The sequence below is a fragment of the Callospermophilus lateralis genome, unplaced genomic scaffold, assembly GCF_048772815.1.
Source record: "Callospermophilus lateralis isolate mCalLat2 unplaced genomic scaffold, mCalLat2.hap1 Scaffold_65, whole genome shotgun sequence".
NCBI lineage: Eukaryota > Metazoa > Chordata > Mammalia > Rodentia > Sciuridae > Callospermophilus > Callospermophilus lateralis.
The window spans coordinates 4,251,059-4,270,638 of record NW_027514826.1 but is presented as its reverse complement, the minus strand read 5'-3'; the positions used below and the strand labels follow the sequence as shown (position 1 = coordinate 4,270,638).

The 19,580-nt window shown below is 48.5% G+C and overlaps 1 pseudogene across 1 annotated transcript in view; it reads left to right on the top strand.

Annotated features, from left to right (window-relative positions):
• LOC143389120 (arf-GAP with SH3 domain, ANK repeat and PH domain-containing protein 1-like) overlaps window positions 1–676 on the top strand; it is a 66,936-nt pseudogene extending 66,260 nt beyond the window's left edge. The window contains exon 14 of the transcript XR_013155155.1: window positions 199–676. The product of XR_013155155.1 is annotated as an arf-GAP with SH3 domain, ANK repeat and PH domain-containing protein 1-like (transcript). The remainder of the gene's footprint in view (window positions 1–198) is intronic.
• Window positions 677–19,580: the final 18,904 nt, after the last annotated feature.

Sequence of the window (19,580 nt, the reverse complement as noted above, 5' to 3'; positions counted from 1 at the left end):
GGCCCTGTTGTCCTTGCATGATGGACTTTCCAGCTTCCTCCTCGCACCTGGCCAAGAACCGCAGCCCAGGCTTTGGCCTGGCCCTGGCTTGGTCCCCGCGAGTGCTCCCTGGAGATGGCTCCACTGAGGTGCTTGTGCCTCCTGCTGATAACGCGTTGTCTGTTTGGTGACCTTGTTCTCTCTGATTGTTCCCCACAGTGGCACTAAGGAAAACAGAAACGAGCCATCATCTCTCTCTAGACAAAGCCAACATCCCGCCTGAGATTTTTCAGAAATCTTCACAGTTGGCCGAATTGCCACAAAAGCCACCACCTGGAGACCTGCCCCCAAAGCCCACAGAACTGGCCCCCAAGCCCCAAGTCGGAGATTTGCCACCTAAGCCTGGAGAACTGCCCCCCAAGCCCCAGCTCTCAGACTTATCTCCCAAACCGCACATGAAGGACCTGCCCCCCAAGCCCCAGCTGGGCGACCTGCTGGCAAAGTCTCAGATGAGTGACGTCTCACCCAAGTCTCAGCAGCCCTCCGAGGTCACACAGAAGTCACACCCAGGGGATCTCTCCCTAAACATGCAGTCCAGAGATACTGTCCCGAAGCAGGCATCTGAGGACTCCAGTGACCTCACGCCCACTCTGCCCGAGACGCCTGTACCACTGCCCAGAAAAATCAACACCGTGGGTGCCCCCTGCGCTCAGGCCACTCACCCCACTGCCCCTGGAGGGCATCGGGACGGCTTTGCCCCATGCAGCAGGCTGCCCACCACGCCTCTGCCTGGCTGTGGGGCAGGTGCTGGGGCGGAGACAGCCTGGTGGTCAGAGGCAGGCTGTGCGACCTGCCTCAGCTGCCATAGGACCTGGGAAAACTGCAGGGAGGTGGCAAGTTCCTCACCCTGAGGCTCTTTCCTCACAAAAAAAAGGGGGCCCATGGACACGCAGCTCACAGGTGGGTCAGCGTGTGAGCCTTGGGAGCCCTCAGGCCATGCAGCACAAGCGCTGCTGCTCTCCGGAGAACCTGAGGGCGGCACTGCTGCTTTTCCCCAGGATCATGGGAGAGCAGTTTCCCTCTCGGGGTCCTGAGTAGCTCCTCAGCCAGTGCTGCTCATGCCTTCCTAGGGGGGAAGTCCACCACCCTTCCACAGGCGGGCTTTGAGAAAGTGTCAGCCTTCTGCCATTCTGTCAGAGCCACATTCCTCCTCTGTAGTGCATCGTCTTTATTTTACCACAACATGGCTTTCTCCACCATCTCTGTGGAAAGGTGATGCTCCAGGGAGATGTGCAGTACTCTGCCCTGTGCACGGCTGCACCCCACGGCCCTGCACCTCAGGTGAGGGGCACAGTTACTGTGGAAACCCAGAGTCCTCCCGCTGTGCAGATAGCCCCATCCGTTCATTTTATTGTAAAATATGTTAGAGTAAAAGTGTATCCATGGTTCATACTGTAACCCCAGCAACTCAGGAGGCTGAGGAAGGAGGATCACATGTTTGAGGCCAGCCTGGGCAGCCTAGTGAGATTCTGTCTCAAAAGAATAAAGGTCTGAGGATGTTGCTCAGTGGTACACTGTCCCTGGGTTCAACCCCCAGTGCTATCAAAAAAAAAAGTTTCACATGAGTACCAAAGGAAAGGTAAGAAAAATAAATCATCCTCCCATGGATTTGAGACCAGCCTGGCGAGCATCATAGATGCTCTTCCTTGTCCTCAGGAGGTCGCTACCCCTAGTCCAAAGCACTGCCGATGGCCTCACCAGCCTTTTGATTTGTGCAGTTCCAGTTGATGCTGGGAGCTTTGCAGTCGAGCCGTCTCATTTAATCCTTTCCATTTTAAATGAGCACATCATGGGCCTTCTTGGTTGCTTCTCAGTTGCTTTCAGAGTCTGCTGCCACCATAGTTCTGCCAGGTTTCCCAGACCCCACCATGGCCCTGGCAGGGAGCACAGGCCTGGCTCATCCAGGGCAGAGTGAGGAGGCAGAGAGGGGGAGTCACCAGACCCAAACACTTCAGAGAGACAGCTTGCTCTTTTTATTACTGATTATTTTATTAGCTGGGTGCTAAAAGTTTTCTTTAGAAGGTAAGGTCTCTGTTTTCATCTTTCTGTTTACAAAGAACTGGAAGCCCAGCCAACGAAAGCCTAAGTCAGAACTGGCCAGAAGTTAGAATGGTGTATGAGCAAGAATCCACCCGGCCAGGCTGATCCTGCCGGGGGTAGCCCACATGTCCTGACCTGCTGTTTTGCATGAGGGTACGGTGAAATTTGTTGATGCTGCACATTCAGTGTGCAGAAGCTGCACATTTTGCTTTACATCATGTTTCCTAAAAACATTTTTAGACTCCGCTGTCATTTCTGCAAGCTTCTGTTGCCAGTGGGGGAGGGCAGGGTGCTTCATGTGTTTTGGGGAAGTTGAATTTCGATTCCTGCCTACATGATGTGATTTTTAGTGAAAATAACTTGGCAGTGGCCAATCCCTAACTGGGCACTAGCCTGCTCCTGATGGAGGAAGGGCCCGTCATTCCTCAAGAGCACACGGTGGTACGCTGGGTGCCTGGCAGACACTCCCCTCCACACACACACCCTTGAGAAAATCAAGGCTCGGTGAGGTCCAGTCGCTTGCCCCACATCACCCATCCACCTAAAGAGCAAAATGCTCTTCACCCCTGCAGCCTGTTCTTCCAGCTAAAACCCAGTTTCTGTATTGAAGGGGAAGAATAAAGTGAGGCCCGTGAAGACCATTTACGACTGCCAGGCAGACAATTACAACGAGCTCACCTTCATCGAGGGAGAAGTAATTATTGTCACAGGGGAAGAGGACCAGGAGTGGTGGGTATGTACATTTGGTCCCTCCATTCACTCACCAACCACACCCTGGCAGATGACATGTGGGAACCTGCAGACCCTGCAGTCAGTAAAGCATCCCTCATGCACAGAGAGCCTGCCAGCCGCGACAATGGCCTGTGAGCCTTTTACACTTGATCCTTCCACATGGTACCTCCCTTCAGAAGTGGGTAAAGGAAATGAATGCGTGTATGTGATTTCCCAAGGTACCATACAGCCCACTGTGTGCTGTAGGCATCTTTAAATATTCAGACGCAGAGCTCAAGCTCAGGAAAGTCAGGCGCATTGCCGAGGCCAGGCGGATGATACACAGGCAGTCGGGTCTCTGAGTCGCTCCAGAGCTCGAAGCCTGTGCTTTGTTCCCCTTGCATGCCGTCCCCCAGCTGGGAGCCAGAAGGCGGAGGTGCAGGACATGCTCAGCTGTTTGTGGTGCTTGGCCCTCGGGCTCAGTCTTTAATCCTTTCTGGGGTTCCCAGTTTGTAAAGAGGACTTGCAGTAACTTCATCACATAATTCTAGAAGATAAAATGAAAATATCTGTGAAAACTCCCCTCACATTAAGACCTGCCACTCAGGTATGTGTAAGGGAAGGCACCCTTGTCCTTTCCACCCAGCTTTTTGGAGGCCTATAGGTACCGTCGCACTGGTCGCTTCTCAGGCTGATCAGAAAGTGTCTCCCCAGGACGACTACCAGGCCAAGGTGCAGCAGACGGTCACCTCAAACTTTTCTGGTTGACAGTTTCCCACCTTCAGCATGGAAATCCTCCTTCTTTGGCAGCATGAGTCCCCTCCTCCCAAGAGGGGCTCAGTTCTGTGGTTCACAGTTGGGCCAGCAAAACCTGTGGCTGCCCAGAACACCCCCTCACGTGTGTGCCTGGCCTGTGCAAGCCTGGCACATGCAAATGTGCACACTCACCTTGGCTCCTCCTCCCCTGGGCCTGTGGGCAGTGGTTTTGCTGGACTGGAACAATGGTTTTTACTGGGAGGTTTGCAAGTTCTGGAGAAACCTTGACTGTCGGACCTGGGAAAGATGCTTGCTGTGGGCATGTTGTGGGAAGAAGCCAAGGTGATGCCCACACCTTGCCATGCGCAGGGAGCCACGCAGCAGAGATGTCAGCACTGAGGTCAGGAAACCCTGGGTTGAGGTGGCTGGTGTCCTCTTCTCTCCTGGGACAGGATGAGCTGGGGCAGGCCCAGGGGCCTCCAGCCTCTGTTGGCAGAGGCAGGCCAGCCCCCAGCATGCAGCCTGGAGAGCCAATGTGCACAAGGCCAAGGAGATGAACTCTGAGGTCGCCAGCGGGAGTCAGTCACCATCTCTGTGGCCTTAGGGGAAGCATGTCCCTCCTGTAAACCTATTTTCTTCTGAAAACTGGGACCTGATTAATCCTCCCTCACAAGGATGTCACCAAACTCACTTTGCTGTAGTGTGATCAAGCAGCCATCATAGTCTTTGCTAAGGACGGGTGACTCCAGCAGAGACGAGTCTGTGTTAGTGTGTTCAGCATTGTTCCTGGGAGAAGTTCTCTGAGCCAACAGCACATGTCCAGCCAGACACGAATGTCACCATGCATCCCCATGTCCCCATGGTGACATGCCACCCACAGAACCTCGTACTGCGTGGTTTCAGCTGAGCGCTCGTGGCGTAGGTAGGCCACATCTTAACCATTGACTGCATATCCAGGATAAGGGACCAGTAGTACCAATGGCCTCCACCGCCATGGGCCTGGTTGGTAAAGGAGCTGGTTATAGGCTAGACAGTTCTTGGCTCCCACTCTCTGGGCAGTTGGTACTTCATGCAGAGAAAACGAGAGTTGGCCTGATTCATCCTGTCCCATGCTTCAACCACCCTGCTAGGTGTATTTGCCATTTAAAGACAGCGTGAGTGGTCTTGTCTTTCTTGCTGTCGAGGGCTCCTGATGTGGTTCTCTTTGATGTGATTAACACTGATCTAATAGAGGTGACGAGAAGATCTTTGCAGGCAGCCTGGCTTGCAGCCTTGTGTAGCAGTCAGTACAGTTGACCTCAGCCTCAGACTCCCGCAATATCCTCCCCCAGAGTAGCCAGAGGACAAACGATGGGCACGTAGCAGCTTTTCCCATGTAGTTTGTGTTTTTTAAAGTAATCACACAAGCCTGAGAAGGGCTTTTCTGGTGCCCTGTTTTACAGTTGAGAGGCTTAGCAAGGTGTGTCTGACCCCCACCTCCTCCCCATCTGGAAAGCAGAAGCATCCGCTCAGAACATGGATCGTGAAGTCTGGGCTGGAGGGAGGCCTTGGGCAGGCTGTTCCACCTCTCTGGGAACTCTGTGGGGGCAGGCAGAAGTGCCCTTCTGTTGTTTCTTTGCATAGTTTCTGTGGTTCACAAAGGATAGGGAAATCTGTCTGGGTCCACCCCAGGGCTCTGGGTTCTGGGGCTGGGCTCTTACCCCCTGGACTTGTCCCAGGGCAGCTGCCTGCTGCCTCCAGCCTGACCACTATCTTTTTCCTTTGCAGATTGGACACATCAAAGGACAGCCTGAAAGGAAGGGGGTCTTTCCAGTGTCCTTTGTTCACATCCTGTCCGACTAGCAGAAAGCAGAACCTTATGGTTGTCTCCATCCTCCATTCCAGACTTCTGCTTCCATGCCACCCTGTGCACAGTGTGTGTATAGCTGCTGTTACAGAATAGGAAACTCCTCGAGGGCCACCTCGGGAGGGGAACAGAGTATGTATTGTAAATATCCTGTGGTCTTCTGCCTTTGCCAGTATGAGGGTAGCCTCGGGGCCCGGTGCGCCTTGCTGGTTTGCCAAAGCCGTCCTTGGCACCTAGCACTTACATCTCTCTCTATCTGTGCTGTTTTACAAGCAAGCAAAAATAAAAAAGTAAAAATAAAAAATAAACCAACTACAACAAAAAACCAGGAGTGTAGGAATTGCTGGCTTTGAAAGTAGAGTGGTTTCTGTTCAGCAGCTATTGAAGGGCCTAGAGTTGACTCTGCTCCTTACAGTGCAGTATTCTCAATCTTGTTACTGAAAATGCAGCATTAGCAAAGAGGTGGGTTCTATTCTCCAGATGAAACTTCTAGTTAGCTCCATGACAGACCAGCCTGTAGTTATCTGTGTACACAGTTTACAGCTACAAAAACCTACTTTGGTATTTATTACAGACAAGTGCTCAGTTAAATATGTTACTCCTTCAGCAAATGTTCACTGACCCAAAACTCTGTGGCATTTTACAATGCACACAGCCTCATGCAAGTTGAGACAAGTGGATTTATACTGTCTTATGATGATGAGTGCCCACCCTTGAGATATTACCTCATTATGCAAAAATAACATATCCTTCATGCCTATTTTGACAAAGTTTAAAATATGTCTGATGAAGATTAACTTTCAGGAACCAAGGACTGCCAGAAAATATTAGCCTCTACATTATGCATGCATTTAGAAGCTTATACCTAAAATCTTGCCTTTTATAAAGGAATAAATAGTATGAATAAGTTGAACTGTACATTTTTTAAACTTGATTGCCATTAAAGCAGAAATTATAAGGTTGCAACTATATCTGTTTGTAGTCAGTCATTCAACTCTCTCAAAGAGTGTGAATTTACATAATGTATTATGAATCAGCATCCCTCAATTGTGTTGAAGCATCTAAAGTGTTGGTTTTAAATTATTTTCTTAGTTTTGTTCTTGGATAAATTTACTTTTAAAAGACTATTCCAAATGGAGAGTTTAAAAGTCAGCCCTTCACACAGTGTTTCCAGAGTAGGATCCAGGTGCTGAAACCAAGCTCTTCTGCTCTTCTTCATACACTAGTGTTCCCATCTGAAGCGCCAGCCACTAGACAGTTCCCTTTCAAGTCAATTCATAACCAAGTTTTGGAAGCTGCTCTGAATTGCACTGTGAAAAAGCTCTCCCTGCAAGGAGTCTGTCTCTGTTTCTCTGTCACTTGTGCTCTTTCTCTCTCTCTCATTTTGCTTTCATCCCAGCCATGCTTATCAGACCATTAAGAACATTGTGTTTTGATCTTTGGCATCAGTCTGAATTTTGGACAAGAATACAGCAGTCGTATTCCACAACCAGTGGAGCTGTCCTTGATTCTAAGGCTCGTGTCGTTCTGATGTTCCATTTGCTTAAACTGCTATTTTGGCAACAGCACAGAAGACTTAATATTTTTAAGCAAATAATCTTAGCCGTGAATGAGAAATGTTAATTTCACAGAAGCACAATTCCCAACCAAATCCATAGGAAAAACCCTCTTTCATAGTCACAGTGCTCAGTAAATATTTAGTTCTGCTTAAGTGGTTACTATGAAAACTTTGAGTAGCCACCTGAAGAATAAACCTTGCATGGCATACCTGAGAAATATTTTATCAGCTACTATTGGAAACTGATTTTAAGCAATTGCTTCCTCAGCATCAGGGCACACGTGCATTCCCGCACCTAACCCAGAATGTGAGGGAGGCACCAGGCCACATGCTGATGTGTGACTGGCCGTGCCAGCAGCCTCAGCATTTAAGCCACACTGGTGTCAGCACAGGAAGTCAGCATCTGAGGATGCCCTGGGTCCCAGCTCATTCATTCACAATTTGAAGTTGCAGTAGAGAGCCGTTCTTAATTGTGGCCAGACTATTTGCAACTCATCTGAAAATAAACTAGTTATTTTAAATACACACACAAGCTCCGTCTCTAGAGTTATGTGGAGGCGATGTCTATTCTGTTTCCCCTATTGTAGAAACTCTCACAGATGCATTTTTCATACCTTTTTTTTTCCTCCTCCTCCTCTCTGGTTTTGTTTTGTTTTCCATGAGCAATTTGAATTCTCTCTAATCCAGTTTTCTGTGGGACATAGGAAAACTAGATAGAAAAACCATTGGCAATCTTGTTGAGTTTAAATCTGACCTCATTCTTAAACTCAGTGAAGAGCCATGATCTGCCATTTTGTACATGATATAGTATTTTGAAGGAATGGGACCTTACCAAAAAAAAAAAAAATAGCAAATTAGTTCTTTTTTTTCCCCAGAGGAAAAAGTAATGTTCTGCAAGTAGTGTGTGTCTATTTGACTGTTGAACAGCAATTGCTATTTATTTTTGTATTGCCTAAAACTTCAACGTGTTGTATAGGAATCCCATAGTGCCACTAGTTAATTTCCGAATCCTCATCTGGATGTTACCATCAAACATCAGTACACTTTTCGTTTCACATGTATTTAATGTGACCATTTTTCAGTACTGTATGTGTTAATTTCTACTTTTTTTAATATTTAAAATTGCTTTTAAATAAACATTCTCAGTTGACCCCAAACATCTGCAGTGAGACCATTTTGTGAGTTGTCCACTCCTTCCGACTGGAGAAGATCGGGACTTCATCGGCTTTACTCTGGAGGAAAGAATGATACTGGTCATCTTACCTCCTGTGAACAGTGTGTGGCACTGTGAACAGGACAGGAAGGAGAGGGGGGCCCCTCTGTGTCCCGGGGTGACATGCTGATGCAGCCGCAGCTCTAGGTGCCCAGCAATGTGCCACAGAGTGCTTCTGTCGGCAGCTGTCACTCCTAGTGCTGCCCTGAGGTGGGGTGGAGCAGCTCAGGCCCAGGTGCTCTGCCTACAGCGTCTGGCTAAGTCCCCAGTGACCCCCTACAGGGGCACTGACCTCTCACTTCACAAGCTTGGAAATGAAACTCGGAGAGATTCGTGGCTCCAAAATCACTGAGTCAGTGCATACAAGTGGTTCTGGCTTCCATGGCAGAAATCTGAGCCATGGTAGACCATGGAAGATGTCTGCTACACGAAGTTCTAGCCAGGGAGCGATCACAGCATCAAAGATTCTGAAGTGCTGGTCTCCACGTTCTTTCTCCTTCCTTCCTGAAAGTTGGTAACCTCAGGTCTGTCCACACAGCCAGTGTGGGAAACCCAACACACACTGTGTGGCTGGAGGAAGGGGCTTTGGCAGGGAAGCGGTAGATTTGCATCAGGCGGTTTCTGGGAGACGCTGACACTGTTGGCCTGGATAAGTCAGGCAGAGCAGCAGCCTGTTTTCTGTCTGGTTACAAAATGTCATTTCCCATTTGGTTATCTGTGGTTTTAACCCTGCTACAGGGCCTGTTTAAAACCAAGAACTCACCACCCCTTTAAGAGCAGCCCCTCTCATGGCCCAATAGCTATCTCATTTCTCCAGGGATCACAGAATTTGGAGGCTGGCTCTGGCCTCTGCACCTCACTGGGTTGAGTGCCCTCTGAACACAGGCCCAGGCCTCCTACACCTGTTCAGCTGTGAGGCAGGTGTCATCTTGTTAGGCACATTTTCTGTTGAAATTTTCTGACCTGGAGCAGCTGGAGCGAACTGCTCAATATCACACAGGAAGTGGTGGGCAGTGGGCAAGCCCATGTCGAGGACAACTGCTCTCCCTCCCCGCCCCAGCTTTTCCCCTCTGTCCTAACCCTGTGTTCTCCTCCCCTTGCATATGTGTAAGTCTTCCTCACTCCCAGAGTCTGCATGTGTGGCAGGGGGGCTGGTGTGGATGACATTTGTTGGGATGGTTCAGCTTCTCCTACGCTGCTCATTCCCCCTGTGTATCCATCTGTCCCAGATGCAAATCTCAATTTTGCATCATGCAGAGTGTTCAGAGCTAATGGCCTCACGACTCCAGCTGGCGAGCCGAGGCTGAGCCCAAACCAGCCAAGAGACACACTGGGCCTGGCCTCTGCAGCCAGCTGCCTGGGATGGAGGCAAAGTCAACTAAATCATGTCACCTTCCTTCTCTGCGTCCGAGGCTCATGTGTCCCACACACATCCCCTTTGTGGCCAGATGATGCCAGGCCAGTGGTTGCACAGACCAGCTCCACATCCTCTTCTAGAAGCTCCAGGCTGAGAAGGGGATGGATAGGTGAGGATGACTGTGGGGCTCAGCTGGGGGATGGCCTGGGGGAAGGCGGTGCCTGTCCCCAAGGACCTGGGGAAGCTCTCACCAAGGCCAGTGAGTGAGAGGTGGCCCTCCTGAAACAGCTGGAGCAGGCTCGAGATGGGCAGAGCCACCTGCAGGGTCTTCCATCAGTGCTGAGCTGGAGAGCAGGGTCGTCCCTACACCCAACCCTGACCTCCCATGGATCAGGGCCCAGTGCTAACAACGCCTGTGGGCTGGGCACAGCTATTAGAAGGAGCTGTATTCTCCCCATGAGCAGATGAGAAGACTGATGCTCAGGTTGATTTGTAACTTGCCAGAAGCCAAGTCACTCATGATTCAGGAACCTTGATTTGAACCCTAACACAGGGCCCACTGCAGCTCCTGCCTGGGAGCCTTTGCTGGCCTGCTCCTCCCCTCTCCCGGCAGGTCGGCTGCCAGTAAAGTGCAAACCACAAAATCAAGTTTCCAATTCAGAGAAGTGCCAGCACTTGCCAGAAGAGCCCCATAGGAGGATTTCTTGGACTACTACTGCACACTTGGGAACCAGAGGTGGCTATCCTGGCACACATAGACTGCCGGAAGAAAACAGTGAGGGAGCGTGCGTATCTGTGAGCACAGCATCCCACAGGCAGATGCTGAAACACATAAGCTCCCGAAACAGCAATTAGAGCTCAGATAAACACAGATGTTTTGCAAAAATCTTACCACACAGCAAATCCTAGCTGAGGCCAAAACCTTGACCTTCTGCTAAATCATCGGGACAGAAGCCTTATTCGGCTTCACACTCGAACAGGCAGAGTGGAAACTTCACTGTGCAGTTCCAGGCAGATTGGAGAGCAAGACACAGCAAGAAAACAGCACCCGGCTTTCAGATTTGGGAAGCAAATCTGTCCTGTCCTGGAGATTCTACATCATGGGAGGGACCCAGGAGTCTGCATTTAACCACGTCCCCCAGGTGATTCCCACACATTCGCCAAAAAAGCCAGGTCACTCCTGGAACACCACTCAGCTCCTGAAAATCTACTCTGTCACCATGAGGGAGAATTATCCAGAGTCCTGAACCTCCTTACAGACGCACCCTCTAATAATGAGGAAACCTCTCATTGAGGGCTCAGCACTTCGGAAACTCCAACTGTCACTGTCTCACCATAGTAAGTGCCATGAAAAGGAAACAACTTTGGCAGACCTGGTTCAACACCGCCCTGGCCAGTTGCAAACAGACATGCGTAGCACATTGTTGGGCAGACAGTGCATGTGGCTCGGGCGCTCTCAGCCCTGAGCTTCCTCATACCATTACTCAGCTCAGGAGCTTGGAACTCAAATGTGCAACAGTGCTTGGAGCCTGTTGGTTCTACGTGTTCCTCTCTAAGACATGGGAGAACATTCTCCCAGATACACCCACTGGTCTCCTAGGTCTAGTGGGAACCAGTCGGAGGGCCAGGTGCCTCCTGTCACTTGCAGCACATCTGCCCACACTAAGAGCCTGGGCAACTTAGGGAGACACTCTCATAGGAAATAAAAACTCACAGGACTTCCTGGCAGCTCTACCTCCGATTACTAGTCCCTGGCTTGCCTTCCCAACAAGTTCCATGGCCTTGGCTTTATTTTCTCCCCAAAGCCTAGGAGGACCATTCTGGTGGGCAACAGAGATGCAGAGACCTGGCTAGCAAGGAGGGAACGTCAAAGGCAGTTGACTAGGAATCTGTCAACTATATCTGAGTATGACGATGCCCAGGACCTAGGAACCCTACACAGAAATGTGTACATATGTCAGCTCAAAGACATGGACCTGTGTCCTAAAAGAGCTACTTATAATAGGAAACACAGGAGATGGATGCATAAATGGGAAATGTTCACACATTGTATTTGAAATAAACTACAGCCTAACCACATGGACAAATCTCACGAATAACATTAATCACAAGAAGCCAGACTTGAAGGAATTTGCCTTGTAATTCCACTTAATGTACACAAATTGGCCATCGATGTGGTTATCTTTGGGTAACCACTAGGAGGGCACCCTGGAGGAAGGGGGTTTCGGGGTACGGATACTATTCTGTTTCTTTCTCTGAATATTTGTCACAAGGGTTTGTTCAATTTGAACACTCATTGACCTGTTCATTCTTGTCTTGTCTTTTTTTATGTGTGCTGTTATTCTCAGTGGTCTGCTGCTTAATGTTTAAGCAACTCTTAAAAAATTAAAATTGAGAAGAAACCTTTATTTGTAGAATTTGCCAACTCCTGGGTGTAAATATTTCTACTGTAGCTAATTACAAACAGCTCCTGTTCATAAAGGAAATCTTCAGATAGCAAAGGATGGGGTGGTGAGAGCTGTAACCTGATCAGTCTATCCTGGTTTGAGTAGACTGGGAGGGGCCTGGCTGGAGGAGGCGGGTCCTGGGGGCGCCCTGGAAGGGTGCATCTGCCCTGCAGCTCCCCTCTCTTCTTCTCTTTCTCCTCCCCTCCCTCCCTCCCTCTCCTCCTTTGCTGCCAAGAGGGGAACAACTTCCCTGTCCTGGCCCTTCCCTCACAATGTGATACCTCATCTTGGTCCTACAGCAATGGAGTTGGTCATCCGTGGACTGAGGCTTCTGAAACTATGAGCCCCAAATGAACTTTTCCTTCTCTGAGTTGTTCTTATCAGGTGGTTTGGTCACAGCAACAAAAAGCCAACCAAGACAAACCCTTTCTCAAAAGTCATATTGTGGCAACTTCAGCAGATCACTGGTTATACCTTAAAAAACACCTTTAAAACAAGTCTGACGCAGCAATACCACTCCTCAGTATTTATTTAAAAGAATTAAAGTGAGCCTGCTATAGCATTGTCATGCATAGCTGTATTTACAGCAGCTCAATTCACAATAACCAAGTTATGGAACCAGCAGCCTCGGCGCCCATCAACAGATGAGTGAACAAAGAAAATGTGATATGTACACACAATGGAGTTTTATTCATCCATTATAAAGAGCAAAATTATATCATTTGCAGGAAAATTAATGAACTTGACAGAATTATGTTAAGTGAAATATGCCAAACTCAGAAAGTCAAGGGTCGTATATTTTTCTCTCATATGTGAAAGCTAGAGAGTAAAAGTGGTAAAAAGGGGTTGGATCTCAGGAAATTAGAAGGAAGACCAAAAGGGTAGAGGTGAGGGACCAGGGGAGGGAGGACGTAGGGACAGGGTAGGTGTTGAGGAATGAAATTGACCAAATTATGTTATGTGCATATATGAATATGAATCCTGCCATTATGTACAACACACCAATGAAAAATTGTCTATTAAAATTTGAGGTGAGACTAGGGACTGATTGGGGTAACCCCTGTCTTGCTTGGTCCCCTGTTAGAGCTCACACACACCACACAAATAACTACACCCATTTTTAAAAAATTGTAAGAGCATTATTGAGATATAATTCATATACCATGCAATTCATTCATTAAAGATATGCATTGCAGTCGGTTTTGGTATATCCACAGAGCTACACAACCATCATCACGATTGAGTTTAGAACATTTTCCTCACCCCATAAAGAAACCCCATACCCATTTAACAGGTGTTCCTCATTTTCCTCCAACCCCTGAAAACCACTAATCTACTTCCCATATCCATAGATTTATCTTCTTTGGAAATTTCATGTAAGTGGAAACATTCAATAAGCATTCTGCTCTGACTGGCTTCTTTCATTCACCACGATGGGTTCAAGGTGGGTCCCCCTTGTACTACCTGTCCCTGTTTCATCTCATTTCATTGCTTCTTTTCTTTTTTCCAAGTAATCTTCCACTGTATGATATACTTCATTTTCTTTATCCATTTGAGAGGACATTTGAGTCATTTCCATCTTTTTTGATTATTATAAATAATGCTGCCATGGACTTTTGGGTACCTGTTTTTGCATGGACATTGGTTTTCATTTCTTGTGTATATATACATCTAGGAGTGAAATTGCTAGATTATAGGAGCATCCTATATGTACCTTCTGAGGACCTGCCAGACTGTTTCCCAAAGCAGAGGCACCATTTTCCATTCTCACCTGCAGTGCATGTGGGTCCCAATTTCTCCACATCCTCACCAGCACCACTCCTCCTCTTCCCCCCACGTCTCCTCTTCCTCCTCTTGTAACAGCCACCCTAATAAGGATAAAGTGACCTCTCGTGGTGGTTCTGATTTGCATTTCCTGATGATTTGTGATGCTGAACACATCTTCATTTGCCCATTTTTAAATTGTGTTGTCCCTTATTTTGAGTTATTTATATTTTCTACATACAAGTCCTTTCTCGCTATGTGGTTTGAATTTTCCTCCCCTCTGGTGGTTGTCTTTTTCTGCTGCTTTTCCTTTGATTATGACTCATTTCCCTCTTCCAGAAGATGAACTTTCAGAGCCAAAGTCTTCAAAGGCCAGACAAAATCACCGAGAGCTGTGAGGTGGCCTTCTGTTTTTCTCCTGTAACACTGTGTTCAAGTCAAACTGAGCATTTCTGTGACCTCTGGGAGTATGAGTGTGGGCTTTGGATTCCCAGGGGCCCAGTGTGAGTGGTGTGGTCATCCATTTTCTGTTGCTATCACTGAATACCTGATACCAGGTCATTTATAAGGAAGTCTGTTCAGCTCCCAGTTCTGGAGGTGGGAAGCCCATGAGCCTGTGCCCACACACGCAGCATCTGGGAGGGCCCTCCTGTGTTCAGGGCAAGCATGCCACAGAGAGCTGGCTTCCTTTAAGAAGCCGCTCCCTCACTAACCCACTAATCCATGAAAGCCTCGTTCCATTCCTGAGGGCAGAGCCTAGTCACCCAGTCCTCACCCTGTTGCCACCCCAAGGTCCCACCTTCAAATACCATTCACATGAGTTTGGGGATTAAGTTTCTAGCCCCTGAACTTCGGGAGGTACATTCAGATCTCAGCAAATGGTGATCTCCCTCTCAAAGCTGAGTGGACATGGGCACATTGCATGGCCCCAAGGAGCCCTCAATGTGCTTGTCAACGGAGTGTTACCCTGCCACCACCCTCCAAAGACCCAGAACAGGTAACCCAAAGTGTTTTACAATAGGTCTTCCTGAATAAATCTTAACTATGTGCACACTTTGTCTTCACAGACCTTTTTAAAGTAAAATGTAAGCCTTATATCTCGCCTGATGTAAATCAGGGGCTTAAAAAAATGAGTGACAATCTGCTCCCTCAACCCTGTACCCCTTCATTCTTAATTTCCCATGGCTACTTTTAGCAGGGGAAGCTTGAAACTGCTGTTTTTTAAGGCGGTGAGGAGGAGAAAGGGGGAAATATCACAGCTTTTGCTTTCGTTATTATTATGAAATCACTGACAAAGTGTTTGTCAGCTTCTTGGGCCAATAAAAAGTTTGCTGTCAACTGAAACCAGAGGAAAGTGTCATTTATTTGCCTCCTTCTGGGGGACACAGCCATTTGGCCCTAGCAGGGCCTTCCTCGGTCTCCACCACAGCATCTGTTCCCACCTCACCCTGCTGGGCCTAGCCTGGACATCCTGTGCCCTAGAGCCCTGGGGCCTCATCTTCTGCGAGTTCTACCACCCTAGGGACACCTGGCTGCTCTGCTTCCTGAGTCAGGTTGCAGAGCCTCCTGGGGAGGGACACAGGCTGGGCTCAGATCCTGGAGCAGAATCTGGAGGTTCAGGAACCGAACTTCCTGTAACAAACAGGTCTATACGGGAGCCACAGGCAAGCTGCCCAAGGGTGACCTGTGAGTTGCAAAATAAAAATGAAACTCTTCTAGAAGTTCCTCAACTTTGCCCCCTCGGACCCTCAATGGTGAACTCTCTCTCTCCGTGAGTCAGGCTGGGAAGTTCAGGTATCAAGGTAACCCCTCTGCTCTACTCAAAATCCTCTCCTCCAGGCAGGGTTCCTGCAGCTCCTACACACCCATGCTGTCCAGGTGCCCACTGCTCAGTGCCCCTGGGATGCTCCAGGAGAGCCCAACCCAGAGCAGTACCCAGTACCTGTCTCTCCCGACACCTAACCTGTGGGTCTCAAACTGGAAAATGCAAAGCCTGCAACTGGCTCCTAGAGACAGTGAGCAGGACAGGGGTGCTGGAGCCGGCTGAGTCCCAGGACGGGGGGCTTCTGGCAAACCCAGCCTGGTGGTTCTCATGCGAGTGGTCACAGACTGCCCTTTGAAAAGTAGCATTCACAGAATTGACTATTCAATCAAAACAAATGGACTTGACAGCAAAAGATGGCTTCGATGGAAATGGCCTGGGGCCTGGCATCTTGGGATTCTGCCAGGCTGACAGGGTCATGCTGCTCTCACTCTCCTTAGCCTCCTTCTCATCCAGGGGGTGCCCACTGCCTAACCCACTGCCTTTCCACCATGCTTTGTCTGCCCTCTGACGAGTTCTGGGTTCAGGCCACTGACCAAGCATCAGGTGCTTCAAAGGCCCCATCTGGGTCTGCCATGTGCATGCCCCTGCTAGGATGAGCACATCGTGGGTCCTCAGCTAACAGGTTTAAGGCAGCAAGTGCTGAGGACCTGACCCAATCAGAATTTCACTGAGAAGAATCACCTGAGATTCGTGAAAAGTGGTCCTCTTTCCTTCTGGCCTAGTGTTCATCATCCGTTAGCCCCTGCTCTTGAAATCAAATGCAGAAGGTGGTGTTATGAATGTAATCCTGTTTGTGCCTGCACCCAGGGGCATCCCCACAGGGCAGCAGGGGCAAGGAAATTGAAGTCCACCTGCTAGGTCACCAATACCCTGGACTGCAACAGAGGTGGGAGTGGAAGCCGGGCTCTGGCCCTTGCTGGGAGCCTAGCCAATTGCATGATCTTAGGCAAGAATTTTCCTCTCTAAATTTGAGTTTTCCATCTGGAAAATGGGTTACATAACTCTGCCTACATCCTGGCACTACTGGGAGCATCAGTTGTGTGTGTGTGTACACACATGGGCTCTTATGTGTGTGCCTGTGTGTGCAAGCTTTGAGCATGGCAAAGAGATGATTAGAAGAGATGATTCCTCCCTTGCCCTGACTTCTTGCCTTGACCTGAGCTGTCCCTGGTTGCTTTCCTGGCCACTCTGCTCTACTGAATCACTGCAGGAAAGTGCAATTGTCGGAACTTTTTCTTCACTCCCATGAACCCCCATTGGCTTTCCCTGATGGCCTGGCAAGGCCTGAAGCTTCACCTGCCAGGGCTCATCTTCCCCCAAAGCTCCAGGCACCTGCTAAGTGGAGGGCAGCAAAGGGAGAACAAAGCAGGCTGAACCCCCTGGAAACAGCTGCTCTCAGAAGCCCTTCCTGATACTGGGTGTGTCTGGGTCCAGGGAGTTCAGGTGATTTGCCAAAGTGCTTATTAATTGCTTACTGTTTGCCAGGCATGCTTCTAAACATGTAGAAACCTTGAAGTACATTAAGTCTTCAAGCAGCTGGTGGCCCAGGCTAATAGCCATCCCCACTTCACAGGTACAGCCTTGAAGACGAGTTTCCTACAGCTGCTAAGACAAACTACCACAAACTCAGTGGTTTAAAACAGCACAGATTTATTCTTTTCTGGTCCTGGAGGTGAGAAGTCTGAATCAAGGTGTTGGCTTGCCTGTTTCCTGGAGGCTTCAGGGTGGCATTTTCTTATTCTAGCTTCTAGAAACTTCCTGCATTCCTCCATCTCTGGTCCCTCTATTTTCTTTATATATAATTTTTTAGTTGTAGTTGGACACAATACCTTTATTTATTTATTTTAATGTGGTGCTCAGGATCGAACCCAGGGTCTCGCACGTGCTAGGCAAGCGCTCTACCATTGAGCCACAACCCCAGCCCAGGTCCCTCTATTTTCAAAGCACATCACTCAACCTGTAGTTCTGTGGTCACCGCTTCTTTTTCTTACTGTGACCCTCCTGCCACTCTTTATAAGGATCCTTGTGATTTCACAGGGCCAACCTGGGCAATCCAGGACCGTCTGTGCCACATCAAGACCCTTAACTTTCCCCAAGCTGCACCGCTGGAGAGTAGATATTCTTGGTCAGGTGTCACCCAGGTGACTCACTTCCTCAAACCACTGTGAGCACCAGCTTGGGACCTGCCAGGTCCTGTGCTCACATCAGCCGCTGTGACAGATCGGCAGCCACATGTGGGTCTTGCTCCTGGCCCCACCCTTGGCGTAACCCCACTGCCCACCCAGAGGCCACAGTTAGCCCAACCAGTTGGCTGCCTGCTACCAGGAATGGACAGGAAGGCAAGCTTCCAGGTAGGCCCCAGGTGACCCCCAGGAATCACAGCCTTGTTACCACCCTCTCAGGTCTCTAACCCACTCCGAGGGCAGCTGAGGCGACCCCATCTTCCCAGACTGACACCCAATCCTCCTCCAGAGCCATTTTTTCTTTTAATGAATATTTATTGTGCATCTACTATGTGCCAGACTCCAGGGACACAGAAGAGTATCAACACAGTCCTGCCTTGTGGAGACTCAGAGTGAATTCAGTAAAATAAATGAACAAGATGCCCAAAGGAAACTGGCTTCCAGGAGAGGGGCATTCTAAGTGATAATATGTAATCCTTTGAGGCAGTAAGAGGTGCAAAAATAATTTTTAGTATACTGACCTAAATTCTAATTCTTGGGAATTTTTTCTAAGAAAAATAAATCTATTTTTTTTTTTTTTTTTTGTGTGTGTGTGCTAGGCTTAAACCCAGGGGTGCTTAACTACTGAGTTGCATTCTCACTAAATTTCAGCAGCTGCCCTTAACTTGGGATACTCCTGTTTCAGCCTCCTAAGTTACTGGGCATTCTTTTAAAAATACACATCAGTAATTTTTATGATATAGCAACAAAATAATATGTTGCCATGAACGTGCATGTGATGTGAACGTGCATATGATATAGCAACAAAATAATATGTTGCCATGAACATGCTGTCTTAGAAAATAAGGTGGATCTTAGCAAAGTTATGCCAACAGCTGTCAAAAAGAAAAAGGTAAAAAGTCTCAATGTGTCCAAAGAGAAATCTCTCCATGCCTCACAGTTTATGCATAGAAAACCTTATGAAAGGGTTTGTACTTACATTGGCATAATGTTTTGAAAGTAGGTAGTCATATTTAATAAGGCAAAGCTGCACATATCTGACCTATTTCCCAACCACTCCAACTGGGGTCCAGAGAGATTTCTACCCACGTGCAAACAGAAGACACAGAGACAGACATCCCTATAAAAGAACTGGAATAACGAAGCAAAATACTGGAATAATGAAAGTACCCCCCATCTGTAGAGGAAAGAGGCTAGAACTGTGTGGACTCTGTGTGGGGGGCTACTACAGGGTGCTGATTCATTCTTGGAACAAGTTTGCAGATTTTTCAGGGTACACCCTGTCCTGGGGACTACAGACAAATCCCTGCTCTCACAAAGCCGGGACTGTGGCGGATGGAGGGAGCAGAGCTGGCCACATGGAAAGACTCTAGGGTCCTCACGGGGTTAGTGAATGCCACAAAGCACTAAATACACAGACCAGGTCCATAGGGAGCGACATTGAGCATTGAGCAAAACAGAACGTTGATGGAAGGGTTTCTACAAATTGGAGCCACTTCTATGAAGTTTTAAAACTGCAAAATTCTATATCCCTTTTGTGAATACATGGGGGTGACCAAGCTCGGTGAGGGTGGAGGGAGATGCACCAACTCAGAAGGGAACACTCAGGTTCCCCACCCAGCAAATAAACAAAGGAAAGAGAACGAAAATGATTTCATGCAAATATGGCAAACGGTGGCCATACGCACGCAGGACAGGTGTGGGGTTGGGGGAGGCTGGAGATGACCTTCACAGATATGAAGTCCTGAGCTGGGCTGAGAAAGGAGCCTCCCTGGAGGAGGGGCTGTGGGATAGATGGGGGCCCTTTCTCTCATTCTGAAAGATGCTCATAACATTGAAAA